This window comes from Marmota marmota, unplaced genomic scaffold (genome assembly GCF_001458135.2).
Source record: "Marmota marmota marmota unplaced genomic scaffold, marMar, whole genome shotgun sequence".
Classification (NCBI taxonomy): domain Eukaryota; kingdom Metazoa; phylum Chordata; class Mammalia; order Rodentia; family Sciuridae; genus Marmota; species Marmota marmota.
This window is the reverse complement of record NW_026000221.1, coordinates 10,861,531-10,883,803: the sequence shown is the minus strand read 5'-3', so window position 1 is coordinate 10,883,803 and position 22,273 is coordinate 10,861,531. Positions and strand designations below refer to the sequence as shown.

The window sequence follows — 22,273 nt, the reverse complement described above, 5'->3', positions numbered from 1 at the left end:
GGTTTGGTACCAGGCATTTAACCCAGGGGCACTTTACCACTGAGCCACATCCCCAACCTTTTCTGTTTTTCATTCCGAGACAGTGTCTCATTAACTTGCTTAGGGCCTAAATTGCTAAGGCTGGACTTGAACTTGCAATCCTTTTGTAATCCCAAACAGCTGGGATTACAGGCGCATACTACAGCCCCCAGCTGATTCAAGGTATTTAATATGGAAAAAAAAGTGAGTACCAGAAGAATAATTATTCTATACATCATCAAATGAACATTTCTTCATCTTAACACGTTTGAAATTGGGGTGCATCATCGTAAGAGTTCATGAAATACAGGAGTATGAGTAGTGTTTGTAAATACATGTATAAAATATGCATAGCAAATTTCCAGAAAGCTATTTCTAACTGCAGAGAAAGAGAAAGATGTCTTTTTTGTTTTATTTTACTTTTCCCTATATCCTTTCTTAGGGTTTGAGGTGTTTCTGTGAAATATGTACTTCCATAACAAACCAAGTATAAGTGGTTCCAGGCTCCTAAAAAAAGGAATGGTTTGAACAACCTCTGGGCCAGGCTATTCTTTTTGGGAAAATCGCTCCCAAGTGAGTTTTTTTGTTTTGTTTTTTGTTTTTTTTTAATTTTTTTTAATTCATTAAAAAAAAATTATTTCATAGAAATGAAAAGCAAGGATCAAAGAAGGGGAAAATTTTGCTGAGAGATTCCAAGTAGCTAGCCAGTTAGCTTCCTGTTTCCTGGTTATTCAGGCAACTTTTGCCAAAGGTTAGATAGAGCCTGGCCTCAGGCTGTGGGTAGAAGGGGTTGAGAATTCTAAGGAAATCCAGTCCTCTGGGAGGAGGGAGCAGCAAAACAGAGCAAGGTATTCTCCTTCTCTCAAGGAGGAGGGTCATGGGGTGAAGGAAGATAGTCCTGCTGCCAAGACTGACCATGACCAGCACCAGAGGGAGATCAGAGCAACGAGGAGTCAGGTCCTAAGCACAGGTAAGCTGGAGCCCTGACAAGGCTTAGGTTACCCTGTGGTCCTCCACCCAGCAACCACCAAAAGGTCCTTGTTAAAATGGAGATTCCTCGAGCCTCTCTAGGCTAAAGGCAAAGTAATTTCCACAAATATTTCATAGTGGTCTGAGTTATGATATGATTTCAGTATTTATAATTTGTTATACTTATAAGGTAAGCCAAGAATTGGGGGAATCTTTATAATACATAAAAAGTAGATTTGAGGCCACTGGATTTAACAAATTTTGTTCCAAATGACTTTTAAAGTTAAAACTGAAACTACTATTCAATCAGGAAGGATTCAGATCTTCTGAGAATTCAGAGGGAAAATTCTGAGAATTCTGAGATCTAAATCCTTTATATTTTTAATATTGATTAGATACTGAGACAAACACTTGGAAATTCCACGTCCTCCTTGAGACTAGAAAATATGTACCTTCCCCAACATATTCAATTTAGAAAATGGCCATTTGAAATATCATTTCATTTTTGAAGGGAGAAACCCTTAAAATGCCTATGAAACAGATTTTTAAAGATAACTACATATTTTCTGAAACCTATTTTCATTTGTCAATCACTTTATTTTGATTCTGCTCTGTGACTGGGAGCTCACAGCACTAGAGCTTATGATTCAAATGGCTCTTTCTCTGTTGCTTCAGCTTGGAGTTTACAGATTTAAGTTTGCCTCCCTCCTCCCTCCTCCCTCCAAGCCACGTGGCATTATTTTTTTTCCTTATATCATAACACTGGTTGTATTGACTCACTTATAATGATTTAATTATATGTCATTTTTCAAAGATAATTTCACCTCATCATTCATTGGGGAATTTTCTGTTTTGATACGGTGCTGCCTCAAATGCATAGTTAGAATTTAGGAAATTTTATAACTTAAATCAATGTGTATCAAGCAGAGATACACTGATGCATTGATTGCTTCCTGATGCATCCAAAGGGGAAACCTGTGCTACAATAATTGCATAGAAGATACCTGAAAGTAATTTCTAGAAGGATTCTACCAAGTTTCATTGACAGGAAATTATCCCCTTTAAAAAAAAAAAAAAAAAAAAAAAAAACAGGGACAATTATGCTCCTTTTATCTGACAGAAGTGAGTTCAGTAATCATGGTCTCAGATTGCACAAAATCCCAACAAGACAGGAACCATGAGGATGATGCATCATATTCAGATAAGAATTCTGTTTAATCACCTTCCCTTCTGTATAGTAAAGAAAGGGCTCAGGTTGTGGGTCACTGAGAGTCCACAAAGCCATCTCCACCATCTGCAGGAGACTTCTTGCCCTTCACTGCTCCTTCCCCAGGCAATTCACTCTGCTTAAACATGACAATAGAAATGTTCTTACTCATCAAGAAGAGATTAGCCAAGATTGTATAAAAAACTGACAACTAACAATGAGGAAGCCCTGGTGAAGCTGAACAGAAGACTGTTAAAGGCCACTCTGGTATGTCCCTTGTTTTTGGAACAACTGGCCTCAGGAAGCTCCTGTGCCTCATCACCATTCTCAACCACTCATTCATTCTCTGAAACCCACTGTGCCCACTGTGAGCCCAAACTAGGGACCCAGTCCCTGCCAATAAGACAGTGTGTGTTGGGTTAATGCTGTGGATCAAATCCTACTTCTACCTACTAGTAACAGCAAGATCTGTACAATTGGCTCATGACTCAGTATACTCATCTTTAAAATCGAGACCATAATAGCATTTACTGTAAAAAGTTGCTGTAAGGATTAAATAATACAAATAAAAACCCTTAGAAAAGAGCCTGGCATTTAGTAAATGATCAATGCACACAAGCTATTATGATGTGTGAAGCAAGCAGCTCAATAGTGTGAAAGTTTACACCACAGTAGGACCTGTTGGAGGCCTGATTGGGGGGGGGTGGGGGGGGAGATTCAGGAGGGCAGTATCTAACTGATATGAGGGCACTGATAGGAGGAAGTCAAGCTTGGGAGCATCTCAAAGAGGAATTAGTCAGATGAAGCAGGTGAGGAGCTCTAAGCAGAAGGAACAATTTGTACAAAAATCAGGAGGTAGAAAGCAGTTTAGGATGGCTGAAACAGTGTCCCTTTAGAAGAGAGGGAGGAAATGAATCTGGAAACTTGGATAGAAACCAATTCTAATATGTTAGTTAAAGAGGTTTGAAATTGATCTTGAAAGTGGGGGAGCCCTTTTGAGATGTTCAAGCAGAAGAACAACAGGATTTCTCTCTTAGAAAGATAACTGAAGCTGGAGGGAGGAAGACACAGAGGGAGGTGGTATCTCCATAATATTCAGAAAAGGGGAGAGGGAGATTGTAAAAATTTCCATTCAAACTGGTCTAAGAGCTGGCACCTGGAACCCACTTACCTGGTAAATTTACTTAGGTGAAATATTCCACCCCCTAACAATAGTGGGAAACTCTTGCACAAGGTTCAAGAAACTAAAGGTGGCTGCTTTGTGTTTACTTCATACTATCAGGTACACTCAAACAGTGTGGACTTGCCGGGAAGAGTCCCCCCACTTTTTTTCTCCCTTATTATTCTACTGCTGCCAGTAGTTATCTCAAGGAATGTCTACTTGACTGCAATCTGCTTTTCTTTTCTGTTCTACTGGTCTGAAGCAAGAATTCACCTTTGCTGATTTCTATACCTTATATGTTTCTTTGAATTTACTCCACCCACTTCCACCCATGTAATAGAGGACAGAAAGCCCTGTCCCCAGTTTTAGAAGGCTCTGAGAGGCAAATCAAGATATGTAAATGTATTTACTCATCTGAGCCCATCCCAGAGCACGCAGCATGGCCCCCACTTCAGGCACAGGACAGAGGAGACAAATGTCTTGTGCATAATATGTTGTCAGTGGCAAAACATTAACTGGCACCCAAGCCTCTGGCTTCCAAACTGCTCATTTTCCACCAGACGACACACACTTGAAACAAAACAATGCTCATTAAAATGAGTATATTCCTCATGACCTCACTGGCGTGGGTAATGGAAAATCAAGAAGTTATCTCTAACTGAATTGGAATGTTTACACTGGCTGCATAGCTGCTCCCCTAAAGGAATCCATGGGGAAACCAGGCTCTAGTTTCCTAATTTGCCAGTGTGTGGCTTTTGCTCTGGTGGGCACTAGGGCACAAGACAGAAGACTTTCTAAGAGAGAAGAAGACCTAAGGACAGAATGACACACAAGACAGGTGGGTCTTTCCAAACAAAGTTATAAAACATAATAAAATCAAATGATCAAAGGCAGAAATTACATTTGCATTGGCTTAAAGTAGAACAATTCAAAATACCAAGTGTCCACCCAGGAGTGGGAATTCCCAAAGAGGAAGCATTCCTCCTTCAATACAGATGCAAAAATCAGGACAGAAAAAATGCTAAGAGTATTTTAAAACCTTTCCCCTATCTCCTCAGCATATAGCAAGTGGCATATCATGAATTGCTTTGCTTTGCTATTTTGGGGGTTTGTTTGCTTTTGCAGGTGAATCATCTTAGATCATAAGCTTTAAGTGTTAATTAAGAATGGAAATTAATGTACTAATCCAGCTAACCCTGATGAAAAGATGGTCAAGTGAGCAACACCCTTCAAATGAGCTCACCAAATGTCCACAAAAAGACTACCGTGGGGGTGGGGTAGACCGGGAGAAGACTATGGAAAACCACATGCTGTCTCACACGTTATAAGCAAATAATTTGACGGTTCAGCAGAACCAACACTCAAGAAAAAAATAAGTCACTTTCAACCTAGACTATTCAGAGGACAGTTTTTACTTTCAGCATTTTACCCAGTGACTAGCAAGAAACACACTAAAAAGCACAGGAGAGGAAAAAAAAAAAAAATAGGGGTGGGGGGATTATTAAGTGTTCTCTGGAAATTATCTTCTCTAATAAAAGCATGCCCAGATTTCTGAATTATCTCCCTTGGAATGTAAGTATTTTCTAGGTGATTACCTAAGAGCACAGGGATTCTCCAATTCTCACTCATATTCATTGTAAAATATGAGTGAGCAGCTGCAGGAAAGCTATGCCTTAGAACCTAATGACTTGCCCACAACAGGTGGTCTGTAGGTCAAGTTCAATGCACTGGCCAGCCTGACCCCAAATAGGACAACTAAATTTGGTTCTATGATTCAAAATATCTGGTCAGCCAGGCACAATGGTACATGTCTATAATCCCAGCAACTCGGGAGACTGAGGCAGGGGGACCACGGGGTTCAAAGCCAGCCTCGGCAACAGTGAGATGCTAAGCAATTCAGTAAGGCCCTGTCTATAAATAAACTATAAAATAGGGCTGCAATACTAATGGACAAAAAGAAACTCATACACTTTTAGGAATGTAAATTAGTACATCTGTTATGGAAAACAGTATGGAAGTTCCTCAAAAAAAAAACTAAAAATAAGTCTACCATATAATTCAGCCATCCCACTTTCAGGTATAGATCCACAATAAATTGGAAAGCAGCAACAGGATTACTTGCAGCACTATGTACAATAGCTAAGATATGGAATCAACCTAGGTGCCCATCAATAGGTGAATGAATAAAAAAATGTAGCAAATGTGGCGTATGTTTAGAACAAAATATTATTCAGTCATAAAAAAGAATAAAATCTGCCTTTGGTAGCAAAAGGGATGGAACTGGAGGACATCCTGTTAAGTGAAGACAGACACAGAAAAACAAGCACTACATGTTCTCTCTCATGAGTGGAAGCTACAGGTCATGAAATGGTGATAACTAGAGGTTGGGAAGGGTGGGGTGGGGGAAGGTGGATAAAGAGAGGCTATATTTGGTCAATGTATGCTGTATACATGTGTTGAAATATCACACCCAAACTATTAATATGTACTAAAAAATAATAATCCTGCCAATAAATGAGGATCTGAATTCTCCTCTCCTAACAACTGTCTCCATTACCTTTAAATCAAAGCTCGGGGCCCACCTGAAATGTTTTCAGCATGAAGCAGCCCAAAAACTGTGCCTCAGAGATGGTTACTGCCTTGACTAGTATCTACACCTGTGATTTCCCCATTCCCCGCCCTAGGAACACGTCACCTCCTCTTTCTCACCTACCCTATATGGATTCCATGAAGGGATCATATCATATAGGTTAAAATGAAGTTTATGAGAAAAAGGCCTTTGATGGGAAATATGCTCCTAGGCATCCAGAAGAGTAGAATGGGAACAGCGCAGAGTCGGACAGGCCCCACATTCACAGTTAACTAGCTGCCGAACCTTCAGCGAGTTATTCAGCCTTTCTGTGCCTCGACTCTCTTCACTGTAAAATAGGACCAAAAAACTACCTTCTTTAGAATGTTAATTACAAGGTTTGAAAATAGATCCTTAGATAAGTATATAGAAAACAAGAAAAATGGTAACTATCACTCTTATACTCACTTCGACAATAGCCGGAGTCTGGAATGGAATACTACTTCTAGGTTTCAAGTACAAAAAAAAAAAAAAAAAAATCAGTTTTTCAGAGTTACTCCAAATGGCATTGTTTTGGATGGTTTACTTTTCTAAGATCAAGGGTTCCCCTATAAAGCTTATGTTAAATTTATCCTTTCTAACATATAAATAATAATATAACAAAATTTAACCTTCTTTCTGATAATATGATCACCATGACTTTCTCAAGTTCTTGCTCAGGCATCAGGAAGAGCTGACACATTAAAAGTGATTTCATATATTAGGGACAAGGTTTCAACGGAGACTGAATTATGTCCAAGAGTATCTAGAACATCTATCACTGTAAAATGTAGAACTTACATTGCAAGTGATATATGACATCTACAAAATCATCATCATCATCATCATCATCATAGGCTTGTGAATGCCTATGAAAATTTTTTGTCATGCAAATTTTCAAGTATACATGAAAGTAGAAAGAAGAGCATGATAAACTCTCATCTGACACCCACCTTTAACAATAATCAATACATTACCAGTTTTGTTTCATTTACAATTCTCTCTCTCCATCCCTTGTTTGTTACCTTTTCTACTCACAACTTTGTTGAGGTATAATTTACCACTGTAAGTGTAGTTGTAGATGGACACAATGCCTTTATTTTTTTAATTTTTATGTAGTGCTGAGGATTGAATCCAGTACCTCAAACATGCCAGTTGAGCGCTGTACCACTGAGCCACAGCCACAGCCTAATCGAATGATTTTTGGTAAATTAAGGGAGTTGTGCAACCAATACCACAATCCAAGTTTTAAAATGTTTCATTATCCCAAATGAATAAAGAAAATGTGGTTTACGTCCACAGATGAATATTATTCAGCCTTTGAAAAAAATTCTTTCATTTGTAATGATACAGATGAACTTGGTGAGTTTTGAATTAAGTGAAATAAGCCAGGCACAGAAAGATAAATACTGAATGATCTCACTTATTACTGTAGTGTTAAAAAGTTGAACTCATAGACACAGAGGAAAATAATGGTTACCAGAGTCTGGGGGATAAGGGGGTTGGAAAGATGTTGGCCAAAGGATACAAAATTGCAGCTACAACGGAGGAATAAGTTCAAGACATCTATTATACATCATGGTGGCAACATTTAGTAACAATATATTGTATAATTGCTAAGATAGTAAATCTTAAGTGTTCTCACCACACACACAAAAAAAAGTATGAAGATAATACAAATGTTAAATATCTTGATTTAGCTATTCCACCATCAGTGTTTGTATATAACTGTATGTATATGCCTATAAGTATATGTGTAGATATACATATATAAGCCTCATGTTGTACACCATGAATACATAAAATGCTTATTTGTCAATTAAAATAAAATTAAAAAGAAGGAAATTCTGCCATTTCTAACAACAGGGATGAACCTGTAGGATGCTAAGTGAAATAAGTTAGAGAAAGACATAGTGTTAGGAGAAAAAAAAGATCATTTCAACATTTCATCACCCCCCAAAGTACCCATGTACCCCATTCTCACTACCTCAGGCAGCCAGTAATCTATTTGCTGACTTCATAGATTCACCTTTTCTATCATACCACATGTGGTCTTTTCCATCTGTTTTTTTTGTTTTTTCATTTAGCATAATGTTTTTGAAATCCATCATGTTGTATTACACAAAGTACTTTGTTCTTTTTTATTGTTGAATAGCACTCCACAGCATAAACATATCACCTTTTGCTATCTGTTCACTAACTATAGGTAGTGGTGCTGTTTCCAGCTTTTGGATTTTATGGATAGTGCTTCTATGAACACTTGCATATAAATACTAGTGTGGACACATGCTTTCATGGCTCTTAGGTAAATAGCTAGAAGTAGAATTGCTGGGTTTCTGATTGCCTTTTACCCAACAGAATCATAAAGCACAAGAATTTGCACAGATTTTAAACATCATACGACCCATCCAACATTTCATTTAACAAATACAGAAACTAAAATCAAAACACATTAATTGATTGGCCCAAATTCACAGTTCATTGGTGACAGAGACAGAATTCAAACCCCAGGACTTCCCATTTTCCTTTTCTCTTCTTTTAAAATCTATTTTGTTTTTTTCTTCCAGAAACCCTGCCAGAAGAGGGGTCCACTCTTCCCTCAGCCTCATCCTGGACTGGCTGCTCCTGGGTCATGGCTGCAAAGGGTAACTTTCCTCCCTAGTCATCCTGGGAGGCTCTTCACCTCTTGCAGGCTTTCATTCTTCACTCCCAGGACAAAGCCATCTGCCTCACCTCTGCCTCCATGGAACCTGGGAACTTTCATTCAGAGCTTTCCTGGGATTCTGTGAGCAAATCAATCACTTCTAGTTTTCTCCCCTTGTCCCCTCCCCCGGCTCACAGGCTTTTCATTTTTGACCCTTCCCCATCTCTCAACGAACTCATTTATCTTCCTTTATCTGCTCTCTACCTTTAAGTCCTATGTAGTAGTTCAGGAGATTCAGATGTCCTCAAGGTTTATGAGGATATGGTCTGCATTCCTGATTCTTACTAATCAAGTTTGAGGGAAATTTTCGAGAGAAGAAAGCAAAAATGTCTTTGCTAACTTGAGACCAAAAGTACCCAACTTTTTTGAAACTGTCTCTTGAGTTAAATATGTAGTTAATGAAAATACGTGGTCAATGATCATTTCATTCAAAACAAAAGGAAAGGGGCTGGGATGTGGCTCAAGCGGTAGCACGCTCGCCTGGCATGCGTGCGGCCCCGGTTCGATCCTCAGTACCACATACAAACAAAGATGTTGTGTCTGCCGAAAACTAAAAAAATAAATAAATATTTTAAAATATTCTCTCAAAAAAAAAAAAAAAAGGAAAGAGGGGGTCACAATCCTGCCCCAGTTCCTAAACAGGAGTCTTATTTCAGAAATGTCCTGTGTGTATTGAAAGAAGCTGCCCTTTACTATACAGGATGAAAGCAGCCCTTATTTCATACTGTGGCTGGTTATTCCTCTATTAGACTAATTTAAGCAAAATAAGAAATTTCTTTGGAGCTGAAAATAATATACTTGAGTTTTTAAAATAAAAATTACCATTTTAAGTTTCCTGTAAATATTTTGGAAAACGCCAAGCACAGAATTTGATTCTGAACATTTTTTTTTCCACTTCCATAAATCAAATCTACTGCAATTGCCCTTTCTTTAAAAAAAAATTAACTGTGAATTATGCACCACAGGCTGGAAACGGTGGCTGTACACACATACCGTAACAGGTTGCTGTTATCCAACCAGTTAGCAAGTGTTCATTGGATACCCAGTGTGCTAGGCACAGCAGAGGAAATAGAAACAGATAAAGATATGGTCCTGTGGCCCTTGTAATCTACCTGTGATAAGAGGACAAATACATGAAAAGTTAAACAGTATAAGGAAGTTTGTGGTCAAGGGATACAAGTGTTTTAGAGTTTTAGAAATTAGGAATCTGACTCCCTAGATAATACTGAGAACAAAAAAGAAGGCACCCAATCTCTAAAGTTCAGATACCAATAAAACTAAAGTATGCCGATGTTTATTTCACTGGCCAGCTGCAAAGCCTTCAATGACTGGTGACTGACAATCAAGGAAAATCCAAGATCCCTTGCTTGGCCTTCAGACCTCACTGGTCCTGGCCCCTTTCTACTTTGCCAGATTTTATTCATAGCAAACTCCTCCATTAATGGCCCCTGAACACACTGACTCCTGTTGATGTCCACCACCCCTTTGCCACTGATGTCCTATCCTACTCAATACCTTCCCCTCAACCTCAGCTACTGAAAAGCCTTCCCTTCTACATTCCACTCCTTCTTTTGTGGCATCTCAACACTCTTTTGTTCATTACTATGCAGATCTTGAAATAGCTGGTCTCTAAGAAGTCCCAGTGATTCTCACCTTTTAGTATTCATTCTCTGTGTAACCACTCCCACATGACCCATGTCACTAACAGGGTCTAATGGAAGGGATGGTGTATGACTTCCAAAGCTTGAGGCAAAAGATGTATGAGGCTTCCACTTCATGCTCTTCTTATCACCCACTCTGAGAAAGCCATCCACCATGTCGTGGTTTAGGCAGTAAACCTGTGGAGAGGTCTGCAGAGTGAGGAACTGAGACCTCCAGCCTAGACCCTGGTATATAAATGAACCATGTTGGAACTGGATCCTCCAGCTCTAGAAAAACCTTCTGATGTCTGCAGACCTGGCCCACTCCCTGACTTCAACTTCATGGGAAACCTCAAGTCAGAACTGCCCAGTTCTACTCCCAAATCCATGACCCATAGAAATTGTGTATAGTAATAAATGTTTATTATTTTTTTAACCTAAGTTTTTGTAGGTGCTTGTTATGTAGCAATGGGTAACTAATTCATCCCACCTATGTATTGTGCATAGTGTTCTAATTATTTCCATCCTAACCTTATCCTTAGAACTAAATGAACATTTCCCAGAGGAGAGGAACTTTCTCTTTAATTTTTCAATTCTCTGCATACATTATTAAGACATTTAATAATCATTAGCTGACTGAATGATTAAGAACTAAATGAAATAATTGGTAAAGTGGTACCTTGGGCTGACCATCATATGGGTTTGGGATGATTCTATCAATTTTTTAAAACTTTTAACATCTTGGCAGTATGAAAATAGTAACAGCTAGAAGTTTGGGTTCTGATCCTAGACCTGGTTTTTTAAGGAAATACACCAAGGATACAGAAGGACCTCACCTCATGTCTACCTCAAGACTTGTCTCCCACCTGACATTCCTATCTTATACAAGGGCAAGAGCAGCTTTAAAATGTCACAGATGGTAACTAAGCACTAGGGCAGGGCAAGAGTTAGTGATGAGGATGGTCAGAAGAGACTGGCAATAATGAACCCCAACCACTTTGAGTTTTGTGTCAGTAAAGTCCAAATATGAAACTGGCAGAATCCCGATTTCAGGCACCCTGGCCCCAATCCCAGGAACTGAAGGCATTTCAAAGATTTCTACTTGAGAAGATTTCTTCTAAATCCTAGAACATACTTTAACTGAGTCCAGTGCAATGCATATCCTCTCTTAAACTTGGGGCTAAATTACAGTTTAACAGAGTCCTTCTCATGGATCTTCTTGGGACCCAGTGAGGCTGGTTTGGATGACTAGTAAGACTGAATACCCTTATTAAGTCCTTAAAAAAAAAGGACCCATATTTTGTGTGTCTTTTCATAAATAAAACCACAGATGTCATGTGGGCAAAGACACAGTCATCCCCATTGAGAAACACAGTGAAATCTGACAATCATTCCTTCATAAAATTATAGATTAGACATGATAAACATGGTAAGGTGAGAGCATTATAAAATTATACTAATTCCTAATAGGTAAGTAGCCCAAAAGGCAAATTTACTTTGAATCAACATTTGCATTAATGACTCTGCGAGATGAAAGAAATGCAAAATAAGTGAGAATCTCCATAAAGGAACACTACAAAATCATGTCAGAAGACAGTGGGTTCTCCTGGTAAGAAGGAGCAATTGTGGCTTTAAGTCAAGAAATGGAGCATAAATCTAGTCAACTGAGCCTCAGGCCAAAACAAGATTAGTTCCAAGAATGAGTATTTAGTGCTTGTTAAAATTCTCTGCAATTCCATTTTGAATGCCCCTCTCTTTCTCTTTGGAGCCTATATCCACAGACCTCAAAGAGATTCTGGTATTTAACCTAATTCTGTCCATATGTTAAACACACCTTATTGCCTATAGGCACCAGCCAGATTAGTTTCTTCTGACAAAGGAAGCTAGATTCTTCTATGTAAATTATTCCATCCTATTAGTGTTAGAGACCTGAAATTTATTAGCAAACAACTAGAGGCTAGTAATAGAAACCTGCTGAAAAGGAAAAGCTGCTGTCCAGCTGCTTTTAACCGCCTTTGTAAATAAAAAGCCACTGCTTGAGCAAAAACTCTAATCTCTTAAAGATGAATATTTAATTAAAAAAAACTTTTAAAAGCACTTCAAGATCTTAATCTCACTGATTTTGCTGCAAGCTTCAAATCATTTGTTAACATTTTAGCTCCAGTACCCCTCAGCAATCTGAATAAGATCATGTCTTTTTAAAATACGTGCTGTGTACCAGGCTGCATCTTTGTACCACCCTCCAGGTCTCTATTTCTTTCTCAAGAAAGGCAATAATCGACTGAACTCAGACAGTTTCGTTTAGAAACAGAGTAAAATGTCCATAAAAACATGGAAAACTCTGTAGGAAACAATCTCAAAAAAAAAAAAAACCAGAACATTCAACTGTGTATATTTTATGGTCACAACTATATATAACGACAGAAAGAAATATGAGAAATGAAACAAGATATTTTCACACACATCCACAACTTTACTGTTTTTCTTTCTCAATTTCTCTTGCTTTTGTTGGGAGCTGTCTCAACAGTGGGTGCAGCATGTTTGCTTTTTCACATTATCAGAATGAGATCTCACCTTATCTCTTAGAAACTAATGAGACCATCATTCATGCACAGAATGACCACCCCAGACAGAAACCTGCTGGTCTCCTAAAAATTCTTCAGGGTTAGCAATTCCATAATGGTCAAGATTAGTCTCTGTAAGAGAAAGGAAACTACCTAATCTTCTGATCAGAGCAGATTCTAAGGAAAGTTCTTACTTTTATTAGTGTGAAACTAAAATAATCCCTTAAAGTAAAAACGAAATTTAAGCAATCATAAAAATGAAGTCACTCATTAATGCATATTTACTGAGAACATGAGTAAAAAGATGCATTCTAAAGAAAACCAAAACTTCATTATTTACCTCACAGAATCAGACCAGTGGTTGGTTGCCAGGGCTTGGTTGGAGGGTATGGGGAATGGGCAGAGATTGGTTAGAGGGCACAAACCTTCAGGTATAAGATGAAAAGTTCTGAGGATTTTATGTACAGCTGGGGTGAATATAGTTAATAATACTGTATTATTGACTTCAAATTTAAAGGACAGCAGGTCTTAAGTGTTCTCACCACATTACACAAACGGTAACTATCTGTGGTGAAGGGTGTGTACTTAATTTGAACATGGCAACCACCACCCAATGTATACATATACCAAATCATCACGTTTACACTGTATATATACATATAAGAATTGTATGCAATTCTTATTTGCCAATGATACCTCAATAAAGCTGGAAAAACAAAAACAACCTTAGTTACTGCCCACAGGAAGTTATTCAGGTAGGACACAGTGCAACTAAGGCAGAAAGTTACGGACGTCAAGACAGGGAGCTGGAAGGAGTTCTTCAAAACTCTGAAGAGCAAGAGAGCACATGTGGGCTCAGAAGGGTTTAATGAGGATGCAGCATCTGAACCAGCTCTGGAAGGACAGGCTGAGGTCCAGCACAAGGAAGCGAGAGAGACATCTCACCTGAGGTATATATACCCAGGCAGAGAAGAATGGGTGTGTCCTGGCTGGTTTGATGGGTTTAGCAATGGGAACCAAAGGAAACAAGCAGAGGAAGAGGGATGGGATCAGACCCAGCTCTGGAAATGGACAGAAGGCTGAGGGCAAGTGAGCAAATATTGTCCTTTGGGCCTCTCCAAGGAGCCTTGTGTTTGTTGTTCTATTTGATCCTGACAGGTTGCTCTACCAGTGAGAAGACTGAGACTTGGAGAGTCAAATGCAGTTTCTGATAGATGCACAGTACACCTCTGCATCCCTACACCAGCACTGTACCTGGTGCATGGCAGACTTCCATGACCACTATGCAGAATAACAAACCAATAGGACATGCCACACTCTCTGTTCACCCTGCCATACTGCTCCTCAAGGCTTTAGTGTTGGGGATCGAACCCAGGGCCTCACACATACGTAGGCAAGCACTCTACACTGAACTACATCCCCAGCTGTCCTCAGGGCTTTTTAAATAGACATTGGGGATCGATCCACTGACTATTCTGGGATAGAAGAATGTACTCATCAAAGAGCTGTGTTCTGTAAAGAGGGCACTATAAAGCCCAGGAGTGTAAAGTGGGGAGTTCTAATATTGGGAGCCTGCAGTGTTTATATATGCTTTGCCTTTTCTCAGCATGCTATTTTTATACAGATTTTTCCAAGGAAGTATTAGAATGTCTCAAAACTGCAACTGAAATCTAAATTCCCTCCTTTGCCAAATATATTTTTATTATGAAATTTAAGAACTGCAGATAATATAATATAGAATGAAAATATAAACTCCTTTCCCCTTTTCCAACTCATAGTACCACTACTAACAGTATATTGTTCATTCTTCAAAAAAAAATGCTTATGCACTCATCAAAATATAATATGCCTTTTTAATGTAATGAGATCATTATTTAGTTTTTCAACTTAATCTCTCTTGGAGATCATTCCAAATCAGTGTACAGAGACCAACTTTGTTCTAAAGTTGCATAGCATTTCACTTCAAGGAAACACCATTCTATACATAAGCATAATTGTATATATATATATAAGCAGTTGATGTATATTTTAAGTCATTTAGAGGTTTTGTTCCTTTTTTTGTTTGTTTGTTTTTTCCTTCAGCCCTTCAAACTCAGGGCCTCATATATACACGGCAAGTGCTATACTACTGAAATATACCCCCAGCCATTGCTCATCCTGAAAAATGAATTCACTTGTGGTCACTTGTATCTGCTTCTTGGATATTGTCACAGATGGCTAAGACATAATTTAGCAAGATTTCCTCATATGTAAGTATAGCTAACCGTCACTTAGCAATGAAGGGGAACACAAAGATAGTTCTAAAAATAAATCATTCACAGGAGTATCTCAGGATGTTTTGTAGTCCCGGGGCCTCCTGGGGAGACTCAGGACCAGAGTTCTGGCTTCCCACACCAACCCCTTGTGCAGAATTCCTCAGTCACACTGAGGTAGAATAGCTTTCCTTCCAAGGGGACCCAGGGCACTACTCTCTGGTTCTGCCAGTGACTTTAGCCTCCCATGGTTTCTATGCTTAAAACAATAATGAAAAGTACAGGTTATAAATATCAGAACCATTGAATTCAGAGCTGGAAAGGATTAGAGATTATATAGTTCATATCTCATATTTCTTAGATGTAGAAATTCTGGCCCAGAGGGGCTGAACATCTCAGCAAGATTACCCAGCTTGTCACTGGACAGCCATTTTGTACAAAACTGTCCATGGCCTTTCCAATTACAAAGTACCAAAAGAAGAAAAAAAAAAAAAAAAAGAAAGAAAGAAAGGAAAAAACTCTGAGAACATATGTAGAAATAGTATAGATAGTAAGAAATTCAAAACCCTTATTTTTAGATACTTTGAAATTCTTTCTCTACCAAATTAGAATGCCTAACAAGTTTTATAATTGGCACATTTGTTTCACGCCACTTTTCCTATCCTTTTGTTGAGGTGATAACAAGCAAGTATGGGTAACATTGCTGACTTGTTATCAGCAAGATTTGCCACTCTTAAGTTGTCTGCAGCCCTGCCAATGAGTTTGCAAGCCTGGGGCTACTGAGGCTGTGAGATTTCCCAGCTCCATCTGTATTACTCCCCCTCCCTGCCCATTCATGCTGCAGGGTCTTAATCAGGGATTTTGTGCAGCTCTGAGGAAAGTCTGTTCAAGAGCTAAATCTTACAGAGGAAGTCAGCTTTGCCTCTAACCCCTGGAGCTCATCTGTTTCATACCTATAGAAAGCACCTGCCCATTGGCTGGATAAAGTTAGAGATAGTTTCTGCAAGAGGAAGTACAGCACTATGGTGAAGAACCAATAGATTTGAATTTCAGATTTGCCTCTGACCTTAGGTAACAACTAAGGCTCTTAGGGTCTGTTTCCTCATCTTTAAAATGGGGATAGCAATGCTTAGGGTCTGTTTCCTCATCTTGAAAATAGGGATAGCAATGCTAAAATCTATTTAAACTGTTATTGACGAGTTTGGCAATGTGTATAGAGGCCTTAGTACAGTGCCTGGCACATATTAGTGCATAATAAATACTGAGTCGCTATGAACACATGTCATTCTTGCACAGGCAAAGCAGAGGCAAAAGGCAAAAATCTGGGCAGCTGATAACAGGAAAAATAGAAAAAAATCTTCAGTATGACTTCTGCAGAATTAATAAAAACAGAATTAAAAAAAGAAAAAAAAAAACGATCACAGTTTGTTTAGATTGAGATCTGAATCAGATCTGGGGAAAAACTCGCCTGGGTGGGTCAGGCTCCTGAGCTGCCTCCCACAGTCCTAGCCACCAGCCACGGGCACACAGAGCCCCACTCCACAGCTCCTTCCTCAGTGCACTAACCAGGAACAGGAAAGTGGGGCATCAGTGCAAGTTCTCAAGTCACAGTGGCTTTTCCACATCTCCACCTCCCTGTTATAAGTGAGATCTCCCTGGTGCAATTAAGATTATGAGGTTCCCTTTTCTTGATTCTTGAATTAAGGGATCACTTCAGCATTCACATCCATCAGGTAAGATCCATGATTCCATCACTTCTTGATTATTCTCACTGTTACTTCTGTAGGTTGAATGTTTTTAAAAGCTACTTATCACTAGACTGGTTTTTGTTTCCTGTTATTACATGTGATGGGTACTCAAATGGAAGAAAGAAAAAGGTCTACATGGCCCACAGGCCAGGACCTAACAGGCAGAACCAGGTCAACAACACTCACTGAACTAGTGCAAGTCAGGCGTGCAACCTGGCAGCCCAAGGTTGCACCCGTGAGGCGAATGAGATACAGACATTCAGAGGCCACCAATTCATCAATCCAAAGAATCAGAGTAGGTAAATGAAGTTTGCCACTGACCAGGGCAATACAAGAGGGAGGAACAGAGACTTTGGCCAAATTGGCACAGGTCCTACTGACATTTAAATTTTAAAAGCTAAACACAGTGTGTAAGTGGAACAAAATGCATCTGGGCCAAAGGTCCCCATTTTGTAATACTTGCCATAGGTTCTGACAGCCAAGCAACAAGCAAAAAGATCAGCCACGAAAGGAGAGGACAGGGGCAACAAGGGTCTGTCTGAGAAGGCATCCAACGACACAGTAGTGTTCAGAAAAGAAAGGTCACACAAAGACCAAGTTCTGGGCCCTAAAACCCGGGAGGTAAGAGGCAAAAGTACGGACAAAGGGACAGCAAATAGGCACAGGCACCCCACTGGTATTCACCATGGTATGGAATGTTCTGGAGGAGTGATGGGTTCCCTATGTGCAAGTCCTGAAAATACACTAAAAATTCTGGCAAGCTGACAGTGAGCCCACAGGACAACCCAGGACCCATGGATGCTGCACCCACACACCTGCTCAGGGAAGAGATGGCCTCAGTGAGCACAGCTGTGTCTGAGGCAAAAGCCTTGCCCAATGGAAGAAGAGTGAAAAGGGATGGGGCAGTTCCTGACCGGCTAATGAGGAAAGGAAAAAAGCCCTCATCCTCCCACAACAAAAATAAGCATATATTTAGTGCTAGGTACACTTTACAAGGTTCAGCTGTGTTTACAAAGATAAAAAACAAAAAAGCTAGTTACTGAGAGTACGTGGCCCATTCCGGGTTAACAGGAAGAAGAGATTATTTAGTACCAGGACTGACCATCATAAACTCAGAATTGATAACGTAGTCACTTGCTAATTCAAGTATTGGAAGGCTAGGTACACAGCAGATTGAATATAACAGATATAGAGTCGATACTCTCAAAAGTGCTGAGTAGATCATATAGATGGAAATAAAATGAGATAGTCATCATCAGACCTTTTGACAACAACACTTTATGTCAAAAGAAAATGGAGGGACTGGGGTTGTAGCTCAGTGGTAGAACACTTGCCTAGCATGTATGAGGCACTGGGTTTGAGCCTCAGCATCACATAAAAATAAATAAATAAAACAAAGGTATTATGTCCATCTACAACTAAAAAAAAAATTAAAAGAAAATAGAGTAACATTGAAAATTCTCAAGGAAAGAAACGTGAGCTAAAGGTTTTTATATCTAAAAAAAAAAAAAAACCTGGCTTTAATTATAAAGGTCACAAATATAATCAAGAAATTAGGGGGGCCGGAGTTGTGGCTCAGTGGTAGAGCACTTGCCTGGCATGCATGAGGCACTGGGTTCCATCCCAGAAACCACATAAAAATAAAAGCAAATAAAATAAAGATATTGTGTCCATCTACAACTAATACACACACACACACACACACACACACACACACACACTGTATAAAGAAATTAGGGAACATTATTTCCATGACTCCAACTTACTAGATATACTAGAGAAAGAGCTTTAATTGAAATCTCTAGAGTCACTGACATGAAGACTGGTGATAAGTGTGATGCATACAGCTATTTGTAGAAATAAAACTAAGTGAATATTAAAGGGTAGATACTTCAGTAAGTAATGGCTGTCTGATCTGACAATGTAGATAGGATCAACCATTAAAAAAAAAAAAAAAACTGGGGAAGAATGAGTATGGCATACGCCAAAACAATTACTTGTACTGTTTTTCAGTAGTCACAGCTAGTAATTATAGTATTTATGTTGTTATTCAGAAACTGTTGTATGTGTAACATGGGACAACCAAATGGGTAATTATATGACTGCCATTTTCTCTCTTCTATGACTTAAAAACTCAGGATTCTAAGCATGGGAGAAAGGAAATAGAAAAGTACATATAAGAGATTAAATAAAAACTCTGTAGTCTTGAAATTGAATCAGATATATCAATATGAACTCAAGAAGTACTGTATCTTTACAAGAGTGTATGTGTTTGTATGTAAATGTGTCTATTTTTCCCAGCTGTGACCAGTGAAAAGGACTGCAAAGAATAGCCATTGCAGTGAATGAGCATCCCTAGTGCCTAGATTATGGTACTGAAATACCATTTCTCACTAAAGAAACAAGAGGTTCTTGGAGAAATGGCTAGTTCCTGGTCTGGGCGGGAGATATACAAGATAGCCAGGATCACCTTAACATAACCAAATAGCAGGAAGTTCTCAAGATTACTAAGGTCATGTCCCAAGACCTCAGGAACCAAGTAGAAGAGGCTCCCACTGGTCCATCAGCCAAGGATGGAATAATTTGAATCTTAATAAAAATCAAAATTTCCATGGGTTGCAACCCACCAAAAATATTCAATTCCATAAACTCATAATGATTATTTAAAAAACCAAAGAAAAACAACTCTAATGATCAACCTTCTGAGAATGACAGGAAATCAATTTTTGTAAGCTAGGTAAATCAAAGGAAATAAACGTTTATATTGCTTTTCCTGTGTGAACTGTACCACATGACCTCTATGAGTCCACAGGACAACCTGGGACCCGTTGGTGCTGCACCCACACACCTGCTCAGGGGACGAGCCTGCCCCAGTGAGCAGAACTGTGACTGAAGCAAAAATCTCAACCTAATAGGAGAAGAGTCAAAAGGGATCAGGCAATTCCTAACAGGCTAATAAGGAAAGGGAAAAAAGTCCACATCAAATAACAAATAAAAGGACGGTCTAGCCTTGTAAAATTATTCCAGCTAACCAATAAAATTAAAATGACAGAATTTGAATATCACCATTCTGCAATCCCGGATGAATTCAGAGACCTAGACACCGAAGATGAACAGCTTGCTTACCTCAAAAAAGAGCAGAAAAACCAGGCCTCATGCCTTCCAGTGAAAAAACATACCAGTACCTAAAATCTTGCCAAAGGGATAGGACCTGAGTCTGATCAACCTCTAGATCCAGATACAGGAGACAAAGAGCAAAGGAACAGGTGGAGCTTTGCCAAGAGCATGCCTCTTATCATCAAGACTGTGGGAAACTCTACAGATCAGAGTCCAGGTCATTCCTCAAATAATCTGCATTCTTTCTTTCTTTTCTTTTCTTTTTTTTAAGAAAAGAAGGTGGTAAGGGAATATGTAGAGTAAAAGACACATTATGTTTTTGTTTTATTTTTTTAAATGAACAAGACTAAACTATAGTGGGTTAGGTTATGCACTTGGGGTATAAAAATCATAAACAGATGCAAGGACTGATTACTATAAAAGTCAGATGGTGTTCAGTTTTGTGAGGACAGAGGGAAATGTGATTGGAAGGGGCCAAGGGGCTTGGGGAGGCGGGGGCAAGTAAAGTTCTATCTCCTGACCTCAGTGCTATCGTTGTGGGTTTTGCCTTATAATAATTCACATTTATTCATGTGGATATTTTATATTTGTGTTTTACTTTATAATAAAAAGGTTTTAAAAAGGTGTTAAATTCTAGGCTTGTCAGCACAACAATAGGCAACGGATAGAAAGAACTGCCATATATTGGATAGAGTAGCTTCAGGATCCAGCAGAATCCGCCAGGAGCCAGCATCTTCTGGATTCTGTTTCAATGTCCTTCTTGTGTTGAAGGGAAATGATTTCATATGCAGTTTGGGTTAAAACTTAACACAACATTTCAACATATTTTCAGAGGCATATAACAAATAATATCCATAATATCTCAAGGGTAATCTCAATTCAAAATTACCACCTCTTGGACATCTATGGAATTGCAGAAGCTTTGGGGCATTGGGTGCTCTCACACATAAGATTACATATCTCACACTCGGTGAGATGTGGGGTGACCAGTTCCACACAGCATGTGGTTCATCCTTCTACTGTTGAAATCAACAAATTGTCAAGATTGAAACATGGAGGCAACCTATGGAGTACAACTGGATTGGGTGGAGAAGTAACAGCCTTTGAGAATCCAGAAAATGAGGTGGTCTGTGGCAGTTTTACTGAGGGGCAACACCTTGTAGCTATTCACAGCACAAGTATGAGAGGCGGCTGAGCTGCCAGGGTGTGAATCTCAGGCTGACCAGGCACTCGCAGCAGGATGTTTAATCTCCTCCACTTCAATTCCTCATCTGTAAATGAGGTTTGACAACAGTGCTTTTCTCATAGATCCATTCTGAAGATGAAAATTATGTGTACAAAGCACTTAGCACAGTGCCTGACCCATCATAAGTACTGGATAAGTGTTTGCCTTGATCACTGGGGTGATAAACATTTCCAGAAACAAAAGGAACTCTATTTTATAGACATTTTCTGGGTTTGAACGTGGGATACTTTTTCCAAAGTAAGTAGTACTATTTTTATAAACCCATGATCTTGAACATAAAATTCACTGCCAGTAGTAATTAAGTATATGTGACTTTCAACACCTCCAAACCATTGGGGTTTTTTCGCCTCCCAATTACTATCATGGGTGTTTAGTTTTAATTCCCATAAAACCTGGAATTATTATAATCAGGAATAGTGTGGCCTTAGCAGGCAGCCTCTAGGCATGGAATCCTGGACTAAAGCAGATGCTATTTATCTACCCAATAACCATATCCCTCTCCCTTCATGTTAGAGGCACAGCCAGGAGAGGTTCCCACAATAGGGTTCTCCCTCAAGGCCCGCTCCCACTTTCATAGCTTCCCCTAAAGCTATGACTTGGTACTAACCAATGAGGTCCACAAAGGTTTCAGGAAAGAATGATCCTCTGATGAAAGGAGATAAATGCAAGAAAACCAATTTATCACTGCCACCTTCTGTGTTCCGCCCTCCACATACATACACACACTTCCTGACTTTGAATGAGCTTGGTGGGTGCTACCCGTTGCTGAGGAAGCCATTTCCTGCCCATGAGGTGGCAGTTCTACAGATAAAAGGTAACGTGCTATGAATGGGAAGGCAACAGGATAGAAAGAACCTGATCCCAGAGGACATAGTTCAAGCCACTGACCCAACCCCAGATTACCCTTCATATAAGATAATTAAATGTCTTTTTGATTTAGACCATTGTTAGTTGGGCATTCTCTTACCTGCATCTAAAGCATCCTGACAGTCACAGAATAAAATGATTCTTCCCAGCTATGGTCTGAATGTATATATC

General features: G+C 39.2%; 1 protein-coding gene across 20 annotated transcripts in view; it reads right to left on the bottom strand.

Annotated features, from left to right (window-relative positions):
- Positions 1-22,273, bottom strand: part of LOC107144781 (tumor necrosis factor alpha-induced protein 8) — a 314,538-nt gene that overhangs the window by 79,030 nt on the left and 213,235 nt on the right. For 2 of the 20 annotated variants that reach the window (XR_007343404.1, XR_007343408.1), the window contains 3 exons: positions 10,322-10,518; positions 9,662-9,780; positions 1,479-9,218 (listed from right to left, as the gene is read on the bottom strand). The exons of 13 other annotated variants lie outside the window; for them this stretch is intronic. The gene's annotated coding sequence lies outside the window, so the exon portion shown is untranslated. Of the gene's footprint in view, positions 1-1,478; positions 9,219-9,661; positions 9,781-10,321; positions 10,519-22,273 lie in introns of those variants that run through there. 5 more of the 20 variants (XR_007343409.1, XM_015488611.2, XR_007343405.1 and 2 more) reach the window with 4 other exon arrangements.